Genomic DNA, 14,179 nt, shown 5'->3' with positions numbered 1-14,179 from the left:
TGGCTCCTCCTTCATAGGCGATGTTACCACCTGAGTCTGGGGCTGCCCCACCGGGCGCACCCCAGCTCCTCCCACAATGCCACCACTAGGCTTGCCCGACCGCTCAGGCTCTGCTGATGACACTGACGCCCGGACACTCTCCCCCCTCACAGAGGAGTGCCCCGCAGCGCCCGCAGAAACCACAGTACTCGGGGGACTGCCCCCCGAGCACACGGACCGACCTTTCTCTGCTTCCGACGCCCGGACACTCCCCCCCCTCACAGGAGAGTACCCAGCAGCGTCGGTAGCGCCCACAGCACTCGGGGAACCGCCCCCCAAGCACACGGCAGCATAGCTCTTCTCTGGCATTTGGACATGCCCCCCGCCACCCTGGGGCGTCCCAGCAGCGCCAGAGTTGCCCAACATGAGCCCATCCTGCCCTTCCCTACCGGCAGGACGGGTGGGCTTCACATCTATTGCGTCCATAGCCATTTCAGACGCCATTCTATACCCCCCTTGCTGGCCCCGCTCCACCACAGGAACGGCGTCTTGCAGTTTTGGGGGCTCAGCAGCCTGAACCAGCTTTGCAGCTGACCCAGACTGCTGGAAAGGTACGAACATGTACTGCACAGATTGTTGGGTCTTCTGCTTCTTTGCTTTACGCCTGACTTTTCCATCCTCGCACTGATCTTCACCGAAGGTGAAATTCTGGAGGTGGACTGGGGATTCCTGCATGACAATTGCCCTCAATAAACCCCCAGCCTCACTCTCCACATCGTCCTCCTCACTGTCAGTCACAGGGAGCGCCACTTGGGCCGGCTCTATGTAGCTGTCCTGGGTGTCACAGGGCATAGGAACAGACACAGCATCCTCCACCACATGCGCTCCTTCCTCTACCTTCTCCTTAACTCCTTCACTGCCATCCTCACTATCTTCACCGCCACTACTCTCCCCATCATCCACCTCAACCTCCACCTTACCTGGGGATTTCATGGCGGCAAACCTTTCATCATTTGCCAGCTTCTCTCTTAGAAGACCGCTGCCCTCCAGGATCTCTGCCTTCCTCTCCTCCAGCTTGGCAATCTGGGCTTTCAGGGCTGTGATCCTTTTCTTCAGCTCAGGCTTGCTTCTCCTGGACCCAGAGTTTGCCAGACTCTGAGTCCCACGCAGATCTTCTCTTGCAAGCCTGAGCTCTTTACTGCAGCGGTCGTATTCCGCAAAGCGTGCGGCCATGCGGGAGCAGTAGGTCTCACTTGATTCTTTGGGGCCTCTTTCAGCCCACATCTCCAAACTCTTCCTCCTTGTTTTCCTTCCACCACCAGATCTCTGGCTGGCACCTGTTGCTTGATGAGCAGAGCTTGCATTGCTGCAGACTCTGCTGGATCTTCTGCCTCCGGCTGGAACAATGGCTGTAGCAGTTTTCTCTCCACCCCCCGCCAGCCTTGAAGAACGGGGAATGGAGGCCTGAGGCTCCATGCAGGAAAGTTCTCCCAGGGAGCCTGCCACACCCCTGGGAAAGCCTTGATGTAAAATGCTGCTTCTCTGGATGTCTGGAGCTCAAAAGAGACACACCCGACTGCTTCTCACACAGAACTCCTCTGGACTACAGGATGTGCTCTCTGCTGACACCTCTGTCTGTGTCAGGAATTGTCCAGAGCAAGAGAGGTTTGCTATGGGGATTTGCTCCTACTCTGGAAAGTTCCTAAAATTGACAGAGGTGTCAGCAGAGAGCAGCTAGAAAGGAAATTCAAAAAGAAAAGACCTTCCTGTGTATTATACACTGGAGTACTTCCTGTGTATTATAAGTACTGGAAGGATTGGGGTTTTTGTTATAGAAGTAATTTACAAATCTGTTTAATTTTCTGGCACCAGTTGATTTTAAAGAAAATGTTTTTTTAGTGGAATACCCCGTTATGATTTTTTTATATAAGTAATTTACATATCTGTTTAACTTTCTGGCACCAGTTCATAAAAAAAATATGTGTTCCACTGGAGTACCCCTTTAATCTCTCAGATAATTTTTTTTTTTTTCATTTTTAACAAGGCCTCTGAGGCAATCTGAGGCAATCTGATTGGTTGCTATGGGCAACAGGGCAGCTTTTCCTATGCACAGGTTTTTATAAATCTCCCCCTTAGAGTAGAAATCATTTTCCACAAGGCACTTTAATGTGGGCATCCATCAAGGGAAATAAAAAACCTGTTGTAAAAATATTGAATCCCAATCCTGCCTTTCTGGCATCAGTTGATTTAAGAAAAAATGTTTTCCAACGGAGTACCCCTTTTAAGATCTCTGTCAGAAGTTCTGTCAATGTCTCCCAAGGTCCTGTCCTTGGCGGCCTTCTCTTATTCTTCTATGCCCAGGCCTTGACAAACTCTGTTGATTTCTCAAACACCTCAATCTAATATATATTGTACTTATGACTCTCCATAAGCACAATATATTAGATTGAGGTGTTTGAGAAATCAACAGAGTTTGTCAAGGCCTGGGCATAGAAGAATAAGAGAAGGCCGCCAAGGACAGGACCTTGGGAGACATTGACAGAACTTCTGACAGAGACCTTAAAAGGGGTATTCCGTTGGAAAATATTTTTTCTTAAATCATCTTGTGCCAGAAAGTTAAACAGATTTGTAAATTACTTCTATTAAGAAATATTTACCCTTCCAGTACTTTTTAGCATCTGTCTGCTACAGAGGAAATTCTTTTCTTTTTTAATTTCTTTTTTGTTTTGTCCACAGTGCTCTCTGCTGTCAGTTCTGTCCATGTCAGGAACTGTCCAGAGCAGCATAGGTTTGCAATGGGGATTTTCTCCTGCTCTGGAAAGTTCCTGATACGGACATCAGGTGTCAGCAGAGAGCACTGTGGACAAGACAAAAAAGAAATTAAAAAAGAAAAGAATTTCCTCTGCTGCTAAAAAGTACTGGAAGGGTAAAGATTTTTTAATAGAAGTCATTTACAAATCTGTTTAACTTTCTGGCACAAGTTGATAAAAAAAAATGTTTTCCACTGGAGTACCCCTTTAAATGGGCACTCTCATTAACCTCTTCAGGACGAAGGGTGTATGCATATGCCCTGCATCCTGAGTTCTTAAGGACGGAGGGCGTTTGAATACGCCTGTGGGAATTCCAGTCCCCGCCGCTAGCCGGTCGGGGACTGGACCGGGATGACTGCTGATATCTATCAGCAGGCATCCCGTGCATATGCCCAGGGGGTCCTGAGACCGATGATTTTCGGCGGATCCGGGCCATACCGGTGTTCGGTTACCTGGAAAATCAGGGGGATTGGGGTTGTCCAAGACACCCCCGGTCCCCCTGAAGGGATAGGAGTTAGGTGGCAGGGGTGCCAACCCTCATATCCCTGCTATTGGTCATCAAGAAGTGACGACCAATAGCAGATCGGGGGCGGGGGGGGGTTAAAGTTCGGTTCCCCCATCCTGCCCACCGAAGGCACTCCGGGCAGAACGGGGGAACTGTAGCGTGACCGGCGGCGGCGGTGGAGGTCCCTTACCTGATCGGCTGCGGCGGGCTGCGATTACGTGCGGCTCCCTCGTGGCTCCCTGGTGAAGACTACGGAAGTCGGTGAGTAGTTGCCTAGCAACATCTGGGGGGGGGCTAAAGTTTGGAGATCACTATACAGTGCTTTCTAAACTGTAGCCCTCCCAGATGTTGCAGAACTACAACTCCTAGCATGCCCAGACAGCCGCTTGGGCATGCTGGGATTTGTAGTTTTGCAAGATTTAGAGAGCGGCAGTTTGGAGATCACTTTGCAGTGATCTATAAACTGTAGTCCTCCAGATCTTGCAAAACTACAACTCCCAGCATGCCCAAGCGGCTGTCTGGGCATGCTAGGAGTTGTAGTTCTGCAACATCTGGGGGCTACAGTTTAGAGAGCACTGTATAGTGATCTCCAAACTTTAGCCCCCCAGATGTTGCTAGGGGCAGGATGGGGGAACCGAACTTTGTCTGGGCATGCAGGGATTAGTAGTTTTGCAACATCTGGAGGGCCACAGTTTGGAGATCACTGTGCAGTGGTCTCTGAACTGTAGCCCTCAAGATGTTGCAAAACTGCATATCCCAGCATGCCCAAACAGCCGTCTCGCCATGCTGGGACTTGTAGTTGTGTACCTCCAACTGTTGCATAACTACATCTCCCAGCATGCACTTTGGTGATCAGTACAGGCTGGGAGTTGTAGTTTTGCAACAGCTGGAGGCACCCTGGTTGGAAAATACTGAGTTAGGTAACAGAACCTAACTGAAGGTTTTCCAACCAGTGTGCCTCCAGCTGTTGCAAAAGTAGTTTTGCAACAGCTGGAGGTTTGCCCCCCCCAATGTGAACGTACAGGGTACATTCACACAGGCAGGTTTACAGTAAGTTTCTTGCTTCAAGTTTGAGCTCCGGCAAATTTCCTGCCACAGCGCAAACTCCTAGCGGGAAACTTACTGTAAACCTGCGCCAGTGCTAATGTACCATAAAAACACTACACTACACTAACACATAATAAAGGGTAAAGCATACATATACACCCCCTTACACATCCCCCCTCTCCCAAATAAAAAAAAATACATTGTACGGCAGTGTTTCCAAAATGGGGCCCCCAGCTGTTGCAAAACAACAACTCCCAGCATTTCTGGACAGCCACTGACTGTCCAGGCATGCTGGGAGTTTAGCAACAGCTGGAGGCACCCTGCTTGGGAATCACTGGCGTAGAATACCCCTATGTCCACCCCTATGCAATCCCTAATTTAGGCCTAAAATTCGCATGGCGCTCTCACTTCGGAGCCCTGTCGTATTTCAAGGCAACAGTTTAGGGTCACATATGGGGTATCGCCGTACTCGGGAGAAATTGTGTTACAAATTTTGGGGGACTTTTTATACTTTTACCCCTTATGAAAAGGAAAAGTTGGGGTCTACATCAGCTGATTAGTGTAAAAAAAAATGTTTTTACACTAACATGCTGGTGTTGCCCCATACTTTTTATTTTCACAAGAGGTAAAAGGAAAAAAATAAAATAAAATTGGTAACGCAATTTCTCCTGAGTATGGAAATACCCCATATGTGGGCGTAAAATGCTCTGTGGGCACACAACAAGGCTCAGGAGTGAGAGCGCACTATGTACATTTGAGGCCTAAATTGGTGATTTGCACAAAGGTGGCTGATTTTACAGCGGTTCTGACATAAACGCAAAAAAATAAATACCCACAAATGTGACCCCATTTTGGAAACTGCACCCCTCACAGAATGTAACAAGGGGTATAGTGAACTTTAACACCACATAGGTACTTGACGAATTTTCGTTAAATTTGGATGGGAAAATGAAAAAAAAATTTTTTTCTTATACTAAAATGCTGGTGTTACCCTAAATTTTTCATTTTCCCAAGGGGAGATAGGAAAAAATCCCCCCAAAATTTGTTACCCCATTTCTTCTGAGTATGGAACTACCCCATATGTGGATGTAAAGTGCTCTGCGTTTGAACTACAATGCTCAGAAGAGAAGGAGCACCATTGGAATTTTGAATTTAAATTTTTCATTCGCACAGCCCACTGTTCCAAAGATCTGTCAAACACCAGTTGGGTGTAAATACTCACTGCACCCTTTATTACATTCTGTGGGGGGTGTTGTTTCCAAAATGGGGTCACATGTGGGGAGGTCCACGGTTCTGGCACCACGAGGAGCTTTGTAAATGCACAAGGCCCCCGACTTCTATTCCAATCAAATTCTCTCTCCATAATCTCAATCGCGCTCCTTCTCTTCTGAGCATTATAGTGCGCCAGCAGAGCACTTGACGTCCACACATGGAGTATTTCCATACTCAGAAGAAATGGGGTTACAAATTTTGGGGGGCATTTACTCCTATTACCCCTTGTAGAAGTGTAAAATTTGGGGAAAAACCAGTATTTTAGTGGGAAAAAAAATCATGTACACATCAAACTTTAACTAAAAGTCGTCAAACACCTCTGAGGTGTTAAGGCTCACTGTACCCCTTGTTACGTTCCCTGAGGGGTGTAGTTTCCAAAATAGTATGCCATGTGGGGGTTTTCTTGCTGTTCTGGCACCATAGGGGCTTCCTAAATGTGACATGCCCCCCAAAAACCATTTCAGAAAAACTCACTCTCCAAAATCACATTGTCGCTCCTTCCCTTCTGAGCCCTCTAGTGCACCCACAGAACACTTCACATTCACATATGAGGTATTTCCTTACTCAAAAGAAATTGGGTTACAAATTATAGGAAGATTTTTCTCCTTTTACCCCTTGTAAAAATTCAACAAACTGGGTCTACAAGAACATGCGAGTGTAAAAAATGAAAATTTAGAATTTTCTCCTTCACTTTGCTGCTATTCCTGTGAAACACCTAAAGGGTTAACACACTTACTGATTGTCATTTTGAATACTTTGAGGGGTGCGTGCAGTTTTTATAATGGGGTCATTTGTGGGGTATTTCTAATATGAAGGCCCCTCAAATCCACTTCAAAACTGAACTGGTCCCTGAAAAATTCAGATTTTGAAAATTTTGTGAAAATTGGAAAATTGCTGCTATATTTTGAAGCCCTCTGATGTTTTCCAAAAGTAAAAACATGTCAACTTTATGATGTCAACATAAAGTAGACATAATGTATATGTGAATCAATATATAATTTATTTTTGATGTCCATTTTCCTTATAAGCAGAGAGCTTCAAAGTAAAAAAAAAATGCTACATTTTCTAATTTTTCATAATTTTGGAATTTTTCATCAAGAAATTATGTAAATATCGACGACATTTTACCACTAACATAAAGTAAAATATGTCACGAAAAAACGATCTCGGAATCAGAATGAAAAGTAAAAGCATCCCAGAGTTATTAATGCTTAAAGTGACAGTGGTCAGATTTGCAAAAAAAGGCCTGCGTCCTTAAGGTGAAAAATAGCTGCGTCCTTAAGGAGTTAAGGGTACGTTCACACATACGCAGATTTGATGCTCAGGATTTGATGCACAGGATTTTCTGCTGCAGATTTCAATGTAAACTAAATGTCTGAGCACAGCTTCTAATCTGCAGTTACAAATCCTGCACATCAAATCTGTACAGGATCCTGTACGTGTGAACGTACCCTAAAACTATTTTTTGGTATTGCACTCCTTATGGTAAATAACAAAATCTTTCAAATGTACTTTGTTTTAAAAAAATATTTAGTTTTCTATGTTTTATTTGTGTTTAAAAAAAAGCTGCAACTAGGTGTCTTCCTACTTGACCAGAGCACATTTTCCCCCATCTTTTGTATAGACTTTGGACTCCTACTGGCCTGGCAGAAGTCCAAACTCAGGAAATGCTGAAGGGTGTGTGTGCAGCCTTATCCAATCTGAGCTCACCTCACACACTGAACTGCTGTGGACTGTGTGTAGCAGAGTGAGGGAGGAAGTTATCCCCTGTATGGCTTCAGATGATGTCATGCCAGCTGAGTAGTGCCCCTTTCCAATCTGTGAATCTGACTGAGACCGAGGAGAGAATACAGAGCAATATCAAGGTAGCAAACAAATAAAAATAAACGGCAGGGGGTTGTTTATCATGATGAGGGCAGTGAACTGGGAGGATTATAAAATTTAACAAGATCATGAAAGGTATTCTTTAAATACAATGCTGTGGAATCTCCATGCGGAATTCCGCACAGAAATTCTGAGGTGATAACATAGCCTTTACATAGCAAGATGTATACCGGCACTGCTACACTGTTTGGATCCTTACTGCAATCAGGTGTCTGGATCTCTCACACCTGGACATAGAGCCCCTTCGATAAAGACTTCAGTAGTGCTCACAAAATAAAAGTAGGGCAATAATTTGATTCAATAGAAAAAAGATGGAGCACATATCACAAATTTGAATGCTATATTCACTTTATTGCTTCATTCGTGGTGAACAGTAAAGGGAAGAGGGGGAGGGTGGATGACTGCTTCGGAGGAACTTCAGGCAACGGTCTGTATCATGCTTCATCAGGCCCTAAGTCACAGGGCTAGAGGGAGTGTTTTAATACATGATAGGTGATGACGTACAAGTGTAACAGGATCGGGAAGACACACAAAATAGGCATACATACAAATACAAAGTGATGAAAAAAAAACAATACATCTTTTCTGCGAATCTAGTCAGATGCATCACAGTAACTTTTATATGAAAACTCCCATTTCAATGTATTCATTACGGCCCAATGGCCCCGTTGCATTTGTACGAAGAATACATCTGGATTCTTGTAACAGTAACTGTTGATGCATATCTCCGCCATTAGTGGACTGTTCTATTGTCTCAAGAAACATAAATTTAAATGCTTTTGAATTTCCCTCATGGTTTGTGCACATATGCTGAATAAACCTAGTACAACCTTTCTTAGTTGTTAAAGAGCGTACATGTTCTCTTATCCTTTGGTAAAGAGGTCTCTTCGTTTTTCCTATGTAGTATCTCCCGCACAAACATATGAGGGCATACATAACATAGGCTGTTTTACATGTTGCAAATTGTCAGAATTTTACCAAAGTACAGTGCATAGTGAAAGTATTCAGCCCCCTTGAACTTTTCGACATTTTGCCACATTTCAGGCTTCAAACATAAAGATATAAAACTGTAATTTTTTGTGAAGAATCAACAACAAGTGGGACACAATCATGAAGTGGAACAACATTTATTGGATATTTAAAACTTTTTTAACAAATAAACTAAAAAATTGGGCGTGCAAAATTATTTAGCCCCCTTAAGTTAATACTTTGTAGCGCCAGCTTTTAGTCGCTTAGGGTATGTCTCTATCAGTTTTGCACATCGAGAGACTGACATTTTTGCCCATTCCTCCTTGCAAAACAGCTTGAGCTCAGTAAGGTTGGATGGAGAGCGTTTGTGAACAGCAGTTTTCAGTTCTTTCCACAGATTCTCAATTGGATTCAGGTCTGGACTTTGACTTGGGCATTCTAACACCTGGATATGTCTATTTGTGAACCATTTCATTGTAGATTTTGCTTTATGTTTTGGATCATTGTCTTGTTGGAAGACATATCTCCGTCCCAGTGTCAGGTCTTTTGCAGACTCCACCAGGTTTTCTTCCAGAATGGTCCTGTATTTGGCTGCATCCATCTTCCCATCAATTTTAACCATCTTCCCTGTCCCTGCTAAAGAAAAGCAGGCCCAAACCATGATGTTGCCACCACGTTTGACAGTGGGGATGGTGTGTTCAGGGTGATGAGCTGTGTTGCTTTTACGCCAAACATTATGTTTTGCATTGTTGCCAAAAAGTTCAATTTTGGTTTCATCTGACCAGAGCACCTTCTTCCACATTTTGGTGTGTCTCCCAGGTGGCTTGTGGCAAACTTTAAACAACAATTTTTATGGATATCTTTAAGAAATGGCTTTCTTCTTGCCACTCTTCCATAAAGGCCAGATTTGTGCAGTATATGACTGATTGTTGTCCTATGGACACAGTCTCCCACCTCAGCTGTAGATCTCTGCAGTTCATCCAGAGTGATCAAGGGCCTCTTGACTGCATCTCTGATCAGTCGGCCAGGTCTTCGTAGATTTGCAGTGGTCTGATACTCCTTCCATTTCAATATTATCGCTTGCACAGTGCTCCTTGGGATGTTTAAAGCTTGGGAAATCTTTTTGTATCCAAATCTGGCTTTAAACTTCTCCACAACAGAATCTCGGACCTGCCTGGCGTGTTCCTTGTTCTTCATGATGCTCTCTGTGCTTTAAAAGGGTTGTGCGCTGCCCTGGCTTTCGGAGCTCCGCACGCAGCGTCCGGAAGTTCATTACTCCGAACGCTTTGTGCGGGCTTCCGTGTTTGCGGCCGCCGGGCGTGACGTCACGCCCGCCCCCTCAAAGAAAGTCTATGATGTCACGCCCAGCAGCCGCGAACACGGAAGCCCGCACACAGCGTTCGGAGTAGTGAACTTCCGGACGCTGCGTGCGGAGCTCCGAAAGCCAGGGCAGCGCACAACCCCATTAAACGGATCTCTGAGACTATCACAGTGCAGGTGCATTTATACGGAGACTTGATTACACACAGGTGGATACTTTTTATCATCATTAGTCATTTAGGTCAACATTGGATCATTCAGAGATCCTCACTGAACTTCTGGAGAGAGTTTGCTGCACTGAAGATAAAGGGGCTGAATAATTTTGCACGCCCAATTTTTCAGTTTTTTATTTGTTAACAAAGTTTGAAATATCCAATAAATTTCGTTCTACTTCATGATTGTGTTGATTCTTTACAAAAAATTACAGTTTTATATCTTTATGTTTGAAGCCTGAAATGTGGCAAAAGGTCAAAAAGTTCAAGGTTTCACTATGCACTCTACCTCCCAGGTTTATTTCATTCTTTCTTGAATTAAATTCACAGACTGAACAATTACCGCATGTGAATAACCCTTAGGTTTTCGTGCAGACAGCCAGTCTTTTTTTTTTTTTTTTTCACTTGTCTGCCTTTTTCTTATCTTAAGGTGATCCTGAATGGTTCAGTTTTTTTCTGTAATTTACTACTGGTTTCTTTTCTGTTATGCTTTTTAAGTCCTCATCACGCTATAACATAGGCCAATTTTTAAAGGGGTAGTCCAGTGGTGAAAAACGTATCCCCTATTCTAAGGATAGGGGATAAGTTTGAGATCGCGGGGGGTCTGACTGCTGGGGCCCCCTGTGATCTCTCTGTACAGGGGCCAGGCTCTCGGCCCAGATAGCGGGTGTCAACCCCCGCTCGAAGCTCGGCCGACACGCCCCCTCAATACATCTCTATGGCAGAGCCGGAGATTGCCGAAGGCAGCGCTTCGGCTCTGCCATAGAGTTGTATTGAGGGGGCGTGTCCGCCGCCTCGTGCGGAGGTCGACACGCCCCCTTCCCGTGGGCTGTCGGGGCTCCATACAGGAGATCGCAGGGGGCCCCAGCGGTTGGACCCCCCCGCGATCTGCAACTTATCCCCTATCCAGTAGATCTTGCAGGTGGGGGTAGGGGATGGTGATTCCCAAGCCGCTTACCAAAGTTGGTTGTGCGCCCACACACAACAAGGTTAAGAGCAGAAGAGATATGGAAGAAGGTCCACTGCAGCCCTCCTGGGTGAGAGTAAAATCAAAAACGAATGACCAGGGAGTCAGGAGTTTGTCTGGCGCAGAGAGGAACCATCAGGCAGCCAAGTAAAATCAATGGATTTATTAGATGCAATGCGTTTCGCTGCGCATGCGCAGCTTCATCAGGCATGACAAGGGAAGGCTGGTAACAGATATATATACCTCCAGAAATTAACCATTAGAGTGCTTTTTGAAAGAGTTGTTACATAGAATTACATATCCATGTGACAATGTATGAAAAAAATATATAAATAGATATAAATAAATATAAATAGACAAACAAAAATCACAAAAATAATAATAAAACAGCAATATAAAAGCACAATGCAATCCTATAAACATAAATATATATATATATATATATATATATATATATATATATATATATATATATAATATAATTATCGCATGTGGTGTGAATATAACACCACAAGCGACTCAAGAAGTCACACCGCTTAGTCACCGGTGCGGCATTCAACAACACAAGTTGGATATTATTTAAAAAATGTATATGATATAAAGAGTTATGTATGTTAATTCAAAGGATAAAAAAAATTTTTAATTGTATATCGCTGCCTTATTAAAATAAAATAAAAAATAAATAAATGACAGTGCGGTAAACCAAATCGCAACTGACCAGAAGGGAATGTATGAACACTACTTGGAAAAAAGATGAACTAGAATGACTAGTGCGGTATTGAATACAGCACCCGGCAAAAACGCAGGGTGTGAATATTCGTACAAAGATTTTTCTTCGTTCCTTCTGTGCTGTTCACCCTGGAGCGCCCCACTGTGTATTCATTATTCCTTATGTTTTATTATCTAAGTTCTGTTTATTTTCCTTTCCTTTCTACATATAAATACTTTTGTATTTTTTATTTATTTATTGTTTGTAAATTTGGATCTTTGTACGAATATTCACACCCTGCGTTTTCGCCGGGTGCTGTATTCAATACCGCACTAGTCATTCTAGTTCATCTTTTTTCCATGTAGTGTTCATACATTCCCTTCTGGTCAGTTGCGATTTGGTTTACCGCACTGTCATTTATTTATTTTTTATTTTATTTTAATAAGGCAGCGATATACAATTAAAAAATTTTTTATCCTTTGAATTAACATACATAACTCTTTATATCATATAAATTTTTTGAAATAATATCCAACTTGTGTTGTTGAATGCCGCACCGGTGACTAAGCGGTGTGACTTCTTGAGTCGCTTGTGGTGTTATATTCACACCACATGCGATAATTATATATTATATATATATATATATATATATATATATATATATATTTATGTTTATAGGATTGCATTGTGCTTTTGTATTGCTGTTTTATTATTATTTTTGTGATTTTTGTTTGTCTATTTATATTTATTTATATCTATTTATATATTTTTTTCATACAGTGTCACATGGATATGTAATTCTATGTAACAACTCTTTCAAAAAGCACTCTAATGGTTAATTCCTGGAGGTATATATATCTGTTACCAGCCTTTTTATTATTTGTTAGTGTAGTGTAGTGTTTTTAGGGTACATTCACACAGGCAGGGGTTCACAGTAAGTTTCCTTGAAGGAAACCCACTGTAAACCCGCCCGTGTGAATGTACCCTGTACATTCACATGGGGGGGGGGGGGGCGCCCCAAACCTTCAGCTGTGGCAAAATGACAACTCCCAGAAGGCACTGATGGACCGTACATGCTGGGAGTTGTAGTTTTACAACAGCTATAGGCACACTGGTGGGGAACCACTGAGTTAGAAAACAGACTCTAGCTCAGTGATTCCAACCCATGTGCCTCCAGCTGTTGCAAGACTACAACTCCCAGCATGTACAGTCTGTCAGTGCACTCTGGGAGTTGTAGTTTTGCAACAGCTGGAGGCACACGGGTTGGAATCACTGAGTTAGGAAACAGACTCTAGCTCAGTGTTTCCCAACCAGTGTGCCTACAGCTGTTGCACAACTACAATTCCCAGCACGGCCAGACAGTCAGGGATGCTGGGCGTGTAGTTCTGCAATATCTGGCCCTTCAGATGTTGCAGAACTACAACTCCAAGCATGCCTGGACAGTCTGGGCATGATAGGAGTTGTAGTTATGCAACAACTAGGGAAGAACAGTGGCCTCCAAACTGTAGCCCTCCAGATGTTGCAAAACTACAACTCCAAGCATGCCCAGACTGTCCAGGCATGCTGGGAGTTGTAGTTCTGCATCATCTGAAGGGCCAGATATTGCAGAAGAACACGCCCAGCATCCCTGACTGTCTGGGCATGCTCGGAGTTGTAGTTTTGCAACATCTGGAGGGCTACAGTTTGGAGACCACCATATAGTGGTCTCCAAACTGTGCCACTTCAGTTGTTGCAAAACTACAATTTCCAGCATGTCCAGACAGTCAGTGCATGCTGAAAGTTGTAGTTTTGCAACATCTGGAGGATCACAGTTTAGAGACCACTACAAAGTGGTCTCCAAACTGTGACCCTCCAGATATTGCAAAACTACAACTCCCAGCATGCCCAGACAGCCTTTGGCTGTGTGGGCATGCTGGGAGTTGTAGTTTTGCAGCTTTTGGAAGACCACAGTGAAGATCACTTATCGCCATCTTCACTGCAGCCTTCTCAGCCGCACTTTCCGGCCGCCGCTCCTCCTTCTGCAGCCGCTGCTCCGGGATGCCGCCAATGCCGCCTCCTCTGGTCCGGGTAAGCTGGGCCATGCCCCCCTCCCTCTCCACCCGTGTTCCCCCGCTCTGTACCGACTTCCGATCGGTGGCCAGAGCGGGGGAAATTAACTCTAATCCCCCGCCCCCCTCCTGCCATTGGTGGTCAGCCTGACCGACCAATGGCAGGGGATAGGAGGGGTTGGCAACACTGCCACCTCGCTCCTATCCTTTAGGCTGGTTGGAGCTGTCTCTGACAGCTAAGATCAGTCTTATTTTCTGGGAGATCGGGTCACCAGTGACCCGATTTGCCCGGCTCGCGGCAAATAGCAGGTCTTAATTGACCTGTGATTTGCTGCGATCGCCGATATGGGGGGGTCTTATGACCCCCCTAGGCATTGCCATGGGATGCCTGCTGATAGATATCAGCAGGCATCCTGGTCCAATCACCGCCCGGCGAACAGCAGTGATCGGAAATGCC

Source organism: Hyla sarda, unplaced genomic scaffold, assembly GCF_029499605.1.
Source record: "Hyla sarda isolate aHylSar1 unplaced genomic scaffold, aHylSar1.hap1 scaffold_18, whole genome shotgun sequence".
Classification (NCBI taxonomy): domain Eukaryota; kingdom Metazoa; phylum Chordata; class Amphibia; order Anura; family Hylidae; genus Hyla; species Hyla sarda.
Note: the sequence above shows the minus strand (reverse complement) of the source record.